This window comes from Onychostoma macrolepis, chromosome 20 (genome assembly GCF_012432095.1).
Source record: "Onychostoma macrolepis isolate SWU-2019 chromosome 20, ASM1243209v1, whole genome shotgun sequence".
Taxonomy (NCBI): Eukaryota; Metazoa; Chordata; class Actinopteri; order Cypriniformes; family Cyprinidae; genus Onychostoma; species Onychostoma macrolepis.
In genome coordinates, this window is record NC_081174.1 from 26,027,095 (window position 1) to 26,037,636 (window position 10,542).

Sequence of the window (10,542 nt, forward strand, 5' to 3'; positions counted from 1 at the left end):
CCTGTGGGTTTTATTCTTAATATAGTGAAGACAGACGAAATGAAATATTAAGGATAAGAGGGAGGAATGAGAATGGAAAATTTGAAATTTAAAAACTGCTCAAAATAATTGATTTCTTTTTCATACAATGGATCAAAAAGTAAAGCAAAGTAAGTTTATCTTAACCTGACGTGCCCACCTGATAACTCTTGAAAAGCACTATATTCTTCCACTACAGTGACTTTATATTCAGGAGGACTACGTGAGTACATAAACATCAGACAAACCTATTGTCATTAAAGTATGTGCCACATTCTGGATGTCATTTATTTTCCCATTCCATTGTTAAAATGATTCATCTCTAACGTTAGTTGAAAGAACGTCACAACACAAGAAAGTTCCTCTTCAGAATGCTGTTGATTTCCCACAGATATTGAGGACTGTTCCCTCAAGTTCAAAGAAAAATAGTGCCCCTCAAGAGGCACCAAATGCTCTAATAAATAACATCTTATATATAAAGGCAAGCGAAGCTTTTTGGTTTATATATATATATATATATATATATATATATATATATATATATATATATATTGTTAGCATCCACGTACATCTCAACAGATCTATTAGTGTTCAGAGTAAAGTGCTATAAAGTAGTAGTGAATGTATAACTTAACTGGTGATTTATTGTTGTTCAGTACATGTGACCAAGGACCACAAAACCAGTCTTAAGTGTCAATTTATTTTTTCCGAAATTGAGATTTATACATCATCTAAAAGCTGAATAAATAAGCTTTCAATTGATGTATGGTTTGTTAGGATTGGACACTATTTGGCCGAGATACAACTAACATTATTTGAAAATCTGGAATCTGACAACGTGATCTCATGATAATTCGTATGTATTTTACGTAAAATGTGGTTCTATAAAACGTACATTTACTTACGTTTTTACAGGCACTAAAACGTACAATACTTACGTATTTTCAGCATCTAAACGTACAAATATTTACGTATTTTCAGCATTTAAACGTACAAAATGAAGTATTGACGACATCTAAAAATAAATCCTTATGAATATTGAAATCGCTGCATTAATTCTATTAGTTGTTTTTAGTTGTCATATCAATTACCTTGTTTTCAATTGCATCATTAAATAGTTTACTCGTTTACTTAATACAAAATGATAACATTTCGTTTTGTGATTTCTGCTGCCAGCTCGTTTCCAAGAATAGGCTTACATAATGTTAAACAAGACTTCACTTTAAACCTTAAAATAAATAACATTTGAAATCGTTTAACCTTTACTTGTCATGTAATGTTTACTTTGTTTGCCATCGGCCACAAAAGGCGTTTTCTCCGACATGCTGTGACTGACAACAGAACTATAAAAAAAACATCAAAACCACAACATAATTACGAAATGAAACGATTTTATTCGTGCGCTGTAATCCAGATTCAAAATCCATACGACTGCGAGGAACAGACCCAAATCCAAGCCTTTATTCGACGATCTTCATCTCCATCCCGAGCAGCGAGTCCAGCGACCGTGAACTGCAAAACCCGCGCTGATTGACGAGTTCGTTACGAATTCAAATGTTGCCGCTTCAAACTACAGGTTTTACTGCAGGATTATCGAACGCTCATTGGCTCTCGCTAGCATTCGTCACAGATTGCGACATGCAGTGTTTCTGGTGAGGTGTGTATTTGAATGATGCCAGCACGCGCGCGCCTTCACGAGTTCACTGAGCGTGAGAGGATCAGGAAAATAATCTGGGTAATATTTTCAGCGATTAACAACATAAATTCTGCTCTGCACCTCACACAAACCTACTGTATTCCGCCAGAGAGGACTGCGGCTGCAACGCATCGTCATTTGGATTACTTTTGGTAGTGCTTTTGACATTTTTGCAATAAATAAATGATTGTAATTGTATTTACCTGTCTGTCATGTTTTTCTTATACTGTACAGAAATATCTTTGTTTAGGTTTAGATGTAGGAGTGGGATTAGCGACTATAAAAACATTTTTAATGCTATATTGTTACTAAAATGGTTATTTTCCTGCATGTTTCGGTCAATTGCGTTTGATATCCTTTTATATTCGCTATAAAATGGGTAGGTTTAGGTTGGGGGTAGGGTAAGGAGTCTAAAATCTAAATTGCTTATTAATAAAATTATAAAAATGCATTGATTCGAATATCTTAATGAGATAAAAGATACGTAAATATTTTTACGTTTTTTAGCTAAAAATACGTATCGATTTGTACGTTTTAAACGTTGAAATACGTCTAAATTGTACGTTTTAGCATCAATAAAAATGTACGTTTTGTGTTTGTAAATGTTACGTATTAATAAGTAAGTTACGTATAAAAAATCTAAATATTGAGAAAATCGCCTTTAAAGCTGTCCAAATGAATTCTTAGCAATGCATATTACTAATATTACAAAATATCTTCATGGAATATGATCTTTACTTAATATACTAATGATTATTTATTATTTTGACCCATACCCCAGCGACTTAAGACTGGTTTTGTGGTCCAGGGTCACATATGTGTTGTTTAGGTGTTAGACTATTTACAGACTATATATATATATATACACACACACACACACACACATACATACATAGCCTATACATGCACACACACAATACATAAGTATAATTAAAATGCTGACTATTGTCCTATTTTCCTTTCTCAGCAGTTTCTTGTAACATAATAAAAATCTTGTCCATTTATTTGATATATATTATTAATATATACAGTACATGCTAGATATAATTAAAATAGTTAAATATATCATACAAAATAATTAAAATAATATATAATATAATAAATATAACTACATGACTGAATGAGTATTGTCCTGTTTTTTTTCTCGTAAGTCAGCAGTTTCTTAATATTCTTAATATGAATATTACATACATAAAATAATATTACAGTCAGCTGGCTACACAATGAATCACAATAAATAAAGCCCTTAGCCTATTGCATAGTAAAATTATATTTTGTATAATACAATATTATTTGTAATAATCCAATTATTTTAAAGTAGCTTTTTATATTTAGGTGGAGTTCTCGGACAAGTGTTCTAAAAAAGAGAGAAAAAAGTCTGCATTACTGTTACTTTTAAACGTTGTCTTAATATTTCTGGGAGATATTTGTCTGCACATCTCGACTGCCCCATTGAAAAGAGCCCCGTCACACCTGGCCATATTCGCCCAGACATCACATGTCTTGCCTTCACTGAACCTCATCTGGGCTGCCATAGAGACATGGGACATCCTCACAAAAGAGACACTGACACAGGCCAGTGAGGCAAAGGATCTGTAACAAAGAGACAGGGGGATGGGGGACATCCATTTAGCTTGCCATACACAGTCAAACGCAATGGCGAAATATCAAAAAGCTACCCAGAACAACAACAAAAACCCTTATGTGATTCATGAATGTTCTGCATCAAAGTCAGTCAGCTGCAAATGATATGAATGCCTAAGAGGATGTTTGCATATTAGGTTTCAATAGTGTTTTTACTTACAGTATTTGAAGATTTTGTTCACATATCTTTTGCTTCTTGATGCCGAGGCATGAGCGTGGAGGAACATATTCATTTGATTTCACCCATTTGACACTTTCATTCCATTTGCATCAAGTGGCCCTCAATGGGCGTCTCACCTCCTGCTCTAATTAAAATGATGTAATGAATAGACTCCTTTCACTCCACCCAGCTAAAAGATAAACGTGTAAAGACTCCATCTCCAATAGACCCTCTGTCGAATGGAGATCATACAGGGCAAAAGCAGGAGAGCAACCAGCTGGATGCTCAGTGTTTGCATAGTTCACTCTGCACGATTAAGAAAGCTAATGACTGGATTTGCAATTATTTTTTGCTTTAAAAAGAGCATGGGGGGCACAAAAGAGGTTAAGCTGTTCTGGCCAACCTGATAACCATAAAGACATTGGTGAAACATTGTAAAAGGAAAGTCACAATGCAAGATAAACATAATCTTGTAGAAAAAAACCAAGCATAATTAGCATTTTCCCATACACTGTAAAAAGTGATAAGTTGACTTAACTTAAAAAAATTGAGGAAATCCGTTGCCTTAAAATTTAAATGATAATTAAAAAAATAAGTTAATTGAATTGTCAACAAACTTTTTTTTTTTTTAATTATTATGTACTTAATCATTTTAAGGCAATGCGTTTCCTCAATTTTTTAAAGTTAAGTCAACTTTCACTTTTTACAGTGTATACAGTGTATAAAGTATACACTTAAGCTTTTAGAAAAACAAGTCTTACATTTACATTTAGTCATTTTGCAGACGCTTTTATCCAAAGCGATTTACAATTGGTGAATACATAAAGCGATTCATCTTGAAGAGGCAATCAGACAAACGAAGTGCTTGTAACACCAAGTCTCAGGCATTGTTTAAATAAGTACAAGCTAGCAGGGGAAGGAATAAATAGAGAGAAAGAGATTTTTTTTGTTTTTTTAGGTGTAGGATGAAGTCTTATTTCAACAAGTACTTTATCTTGTTTTATGACAAATCTAAAGGGATTTTTTTTTTCTTGAAAATGCGTTCTTGGTAGCCTGTGATTAGCAACGCCAAGGCCATGGGTTTGATTCTTATACCAAAACTGTTGAATGAAAGTTGCTTTGGATAAAGGGGTCTGCCGAATGCATTAATTTATGTTGTAAAGAGGAGTAATTAAAAAGGACACAAACAAATCAACTCTCAAGACCATTTGGGGGTAAATTATTCACTAAGTTCAGCGCTGGCCTTGGTACGACAGAGAATTGCGTGCAGACATTTACGGTGCATCCATGCTGTGTGTGAGAGAAACGGTTTGTCAGCCATTGAAACTGAAGCAGGTGTACTTTGGATATTTATTTTGTTTTTGTTGAGCATCCAAGTGAAATTCTTGTTTAACTTTAGAACTAGTTTTATTAAATCTATCCTCTATCTATCTATCTATCTATCTATCTATCTATCTATCTATCTATCTATCTATCTATCTATCTATCTATCTATCTATCTATCTATCTATCTATCTATCTATCTATCTATCTATCTATCTATCTATCTATCTATCTATCTATCTATCTATCTATCTATCTATCTATCTATCTATCTATCTATCTGCCTGTCTATCTTATCTACAGTGCTGCAGGAGCTTCTCTGTCTGGCAGCCCATGAAAGATTCCTCCACACATTTACCACCAATGAGAGAAATGCCCACAATGCTCACCAAATACTGTTACAGCGGCCTGCTGCTCACTCCAGGTTAGGACACATGCAGTTGTGGAATTCTTGAGCTTCTTGTTAGTCAAAACCTTTGAACTGATAGACAGCCTTTGGCTGTGAAAACTGTGGGGAAAACTGTGAAGGCACAAAGGAAATGCAGGCAATTATTCTAATCAGTACTTGGATGTCAGAACAATGAAAAAGATTTCAGTTTTTATACACACAGGTCTTAGTTGTGAAAATATCAACCCAAATAAAGATAATGATATCGGTTCGTTTTTAAAGTCTCGATTGTCAAGTCTCAGACTCTAAGTCTTGTTTGCCAAGAAAACTAAATTATTTTATTTTATTATTTTTCTTACCTGATTTGATAAAGATTAAATATAATAAAACTTTACGGGCTTTATACTTTTTTAATAGAATGAAAAGAAGTCTTATTACGTTGCTTCACAAGTTAATTAACTTTGGGTCTTTTATGGCAAAATAGCAAAAACTGCTGTTTAAAGATGCATATTTTCCTTTTAGGTCCACTAAAAGATAATAGCTTTTTGTTTTATTGAGGTGCTTTTATACAAAGGTCCTTAAAAATGAGGAAATGCACAATCAAAAAATATCAACATTAAAATTGTTAGTCTCTCTAAAACAGAGATTATAAATGCATGAAACAGGTTCATGATGCAGAGTGTGAGATAGTCTTCAATCTCCTGCACTACACTGCCCCTATGTGGACATAAAGCACTTAACACCTAAAACTACTCATACAGAGGATATGATGATGCATGTGGCATTAAGAGGGAGTCATTAAATAGAAAACAAGAATTAGACAAAAAGATGGGGAACTAAAATTAATTAGCACTTCTTCTCCCCATAGGCAAAAATGAATGCAACTGAGAGCAAAATGTCAGGTCAGGTTACCTTAATCATGTTTTTTTTTTCTTACAAATATGCAGCTTTTCACTTCACAGGATGTTAATTGATGGACTGGAGTGGTGTGGATTACTTGTGGATTATTGTGATGTTTTTATCAGCTGTTTGGACTCTCATTCTGACGGCACCCATTCACTGCAGAGGATCCATTGGTGAGCAAGTGATGCTAAGTTTCTACAAATCTGTTTGGATGAAGAAACAAACTCATCTACATCTTGGATAGCGTGAGGGTAAGTAAATCTTCAGCAAATTTTCATTTTTGGGTACACTACTTCTTTAACCCATATAGCCTGACAACCTAAACCGCTACTGGCCAAGACTTAAGTTGCGTCTGTACAGAAACTGAAATGATCGTTCACCCAAAAATGTAGATTTTGTTATTATTTACTTACCCTCCACTTGCTCCATACCTGTATGAGTTTCTTTCTTCTGGTGAACACAAAAGAAGATATTTTAAAGAATGTTGGCAACAGTAGTATTTATTTGTTTTTTTCCACATTAAGGAAGTCAGTGGCTACCATCAACTTTGGTTTCCAACATTTTTCACAACTTATTTTGTGTTCAGCAGAACAAGGAAATTCATACAGGTTTAGAACATGATAGAATTTTCATTTTTTGATGAACTTTCATTTTTTTATGAAATTTTAAGTATGCATTTTACATTGAAAAAGTAATTCAACAGCAATACAATAAATAGTTTTTTGTTTTGTTCTTGAGGCCTCTGTTACTCATTTCATTGGCTATTGACACTTAGAAAGTTCTCTGACAACCTGTTAACAAGCCCCTATGGGAAATCTAATCAAAAGCCTCCTTTGCAAACTGTACACAGTGATAAAGTTCCTTCGTGGATGTGTTGCTATAGATGCTGTAGGGCTTTTTCCTCTCACCCCTGAAATCTCAAGTGTTGAGGAAACACTTCTACTGCAGAGATTATCCTGCCGATAACGTGTTAACGTCTGCATAGTTGTGTGCCGCTTGTCATTGAGGCTCTCTGTGTGAGCAATGAAAGCACAACGAGGCTGCATTTATTTAACCAAAAATACAGTAAAAACAGCAGCATTGTGAAATGTTGTTATAATTTTAGATAAAGGTTTTCTCTTTGAATATGCATTAAAAATGTATTTTATTCCTGTGATGCAAAGCTGAATTTTCAGCATCATTACTCCAGTCTTCAGTGTCACATGATTCTTCAGAAATCATTCTAATATGCTGATTTGCTGCTTAAGAAACATTTCTTTTTATTATCAGTGTTGAAAACAGTTGTGCTGCTTAATTATTTTGTCGAAACAGTGATTTTCTTTCTTTTTTTTAGCATTCTTTGATGAATAGAAAGCTCAAAAGAACAGCATTTGTAATAGAAATCTTTTGTAACATTATAAATGACTATACTGTCACTTTTGTTAAGTTTAATGCATCCATGCTGAATAAAAGTAGTAATTATTTTTTTCAAACTAACCAAAAAATCTCACAGACCCCAAACTTTTGAACGGTAGTGTTTCTGCAGTATATAGTATGCTAATTTTCAGTATGCATAGATATACATAACATATAATATGCAAGTGACAAATATGCAGGTTTGCTGAAATGTGAAATATACATTATAACAGATTACACTGCACTGGTTCTGTATCTCACAATGCATTGTGCTCATCCAGACCTTGCATTTCCACTGCGACAATGAAATGAAACACAATAGACTTTAGTCAGGGTAGACGTCGTATTTAATTCAACACAAATGAAAGTGTGAGGGATAAAAGTGGTGAGGCTGTATCGTGCATCTTGGTACTGATCACAAAACATTTTTTTCTGAAATTGTTAAAAAATACACAACCTAGACTACATCTGTCCCTCATGGCCTAATTTTCATTCACGTCTAATAAAATAAAGCATCTAATAGTGTTCAGTCAGTAGTACACTATCCTTCATGTCTATCCCTGCGTTCCATTCAGAAGGGCTCATCCCTATGCCCTAATCCCTTCAAAGGGTTTACCCTCCGGAGTGAGAGCTTCGAAGGTTTGAAGGGTGTAGGGGACCAACACCATGGGAGCCCAAAGTGTCCATCAGTTGCACCCTTCAAAATCCTTCATTCCAAAGGGCCCTTTGAAATGGCTAGTTTTGAGCACTTCGGTTTGGAACGACCCTTCAATATGGCGGCCATGATTGTTTTCACTCCGAAGTGCCCTTCGGAGGGCGATATATCCCATTTGGAACGCACCGAATGACTGTTCAGTGCTTAATGCTACAACCACAGCTAGAGGAAACGGCTTCTAAACCTAATTTGAGAAATGTACATCTAATGTTAAATTACATTAAGTTGACATTACATTACCCAATAGATACAAAAAATTCTTACATACGCATAAACAGTCTGGGGTCAGTAAGATTGATTAATTAAATGATTGATTTTTAAAGAATAAATTAAAACTTTTATTCAGCAGAGGTGCATTGAATTCATCAAAAGAGACAGTAAAGACATTCTTCTTCAAATTAAAAGTTATTTTAAATTTTCTCTACATCAAAGAATTCTGAAAAAAAATTATCACAGTTTCCACAAAAATATTAAGCTGTTTTTAACATTGATAATAATAAGAAATATTTCTTGAGCAACAAATCAGCATATTAGAATGATTTCTGAAGTATCATGTGATATTGAAGACTGGCGTAATGATGCTGAAAATTCAGCTTTGCATCACAGGAATAAATTACATTTAAAACATACTAAATAAACATTTATTTTAAATTGTAATAATATGTCACAATATTGCTGTTTTTACTGTATCTTTAATTAAATAAATGCAGTTTTAATGAACATAAGAGAGACATCTTTAAAAAAAAACATATGTCCAATGAATGATGGTTATATTCATATACTGAGAAAAAAACAAATGTGAATTAAGATTTGAAAGCTGAAAGATTGTCAATGATTATAAAAGTGTGAGAAGTAAATATGATTGTGACAGTAGTCAGTTAAGCACACATTGCACTAAATCCATCTCTCTCTCTCACACACACACACACACACAGAGTCATAATTACACAGGATCTGTTGATCTTTGCTCTGCCAGAGCTGCATATGGAGTCTCCCTGCCTAATGCAAAGTTCTGGTTAAACATTGTCCCAAAGTTTGCGTTCTGCCTTCTGTTGTTTTTACACTAAAGCCCAGGCAATTGTTGGAGGCATTATTGACTTTGTAATTAAACTATTTTAACGTCAGGATTTTGTAATCATTACATTTCAAGCCATCTGTTCCTGTCCGAGGCCCGAAATGGATTTTCCCTTTGAGGAGATAAAGGCCAGCACAATGTGTCTGGTTTTATCATTTATCGTCACGTCTTTACACACAGACAAAAGCTGAAATCCTCATCTGAGCCATGCACCAGCACCGTACATACAAATATATTATGATGCAATTATATCATTTCAGACGATCTGATTATGGATTTATTAGCGTCCATCTGCTCAAAGACTAACAAAGCTGAATTTAAAGAACCCGGGGATGAATAAACCACACCAAGAGTCACAATGTATGATCAGCTTGTGGCCTGGATGCTTGGTTTTAGTCAACACCTTTATCAACTTGATTGTTAGCAATGCCAGAAATCAATTAATCTCTTAACATGAAGATAACTCCCAAATTTGATCCACAATTGTGTTTCCTGTTTGAAATCTCCTTGGTGTAAACCAGAGTTATTTAAACTAAAACTATTTAAAAATAAATTAATTGAAATAAAAAAAATGGAAATGAGAAATGTTGCTTTGGCAAACTAACTAAACTAAGTTTAAGTTGAAGCATTAAAATTACTTACTAAAAATGAATGTTATATTATGGTAATATTATTTGTCTATTTGCACTTCAAGAAAACCTGTGTTTAATTATCCTTTGTGTATATTAGTTCCTGTTTGTTCCTTAGTTCCTCGTTCGGTGTTATTTATGTCATATCTGTCTTCATGTTCTCTAAGCCGGCTAAGGCCACGGAGGATCCGCCGTGGCCTCCCATGGCTCCTTGATCCTTGGCCTTAGCCCTTCGTCCCCCCCTCCTCGATGGTACTGTTATGGCACGGGACACGCCGTCCGGCAGGGGGACGATCTGTCACATGTATGTTCCTGTTAAGTTTACTGTTTGCCTTATTTGGTAATTTTCCTGTTCTTGTTTAGTTGATTGATCATTTCACGCACCTGTGTTTAATTATCCTTTGTGTATATTAGTTCCTGTTTGTTCCTCGTCTGGTGTTTTTATGTCATATCTGTCTTCATGTTCTCCGTTGGTGCTACCTGCAGTTCCTTGTTTGATTTATTAAAGACTGTTTAAGTCTACTCCACGTCTCCACGTTTCTCACTGCAGGCAGTAGCAGCCGGCCGTGACAAAGTTTGGGGTTGGTAAAATTTTT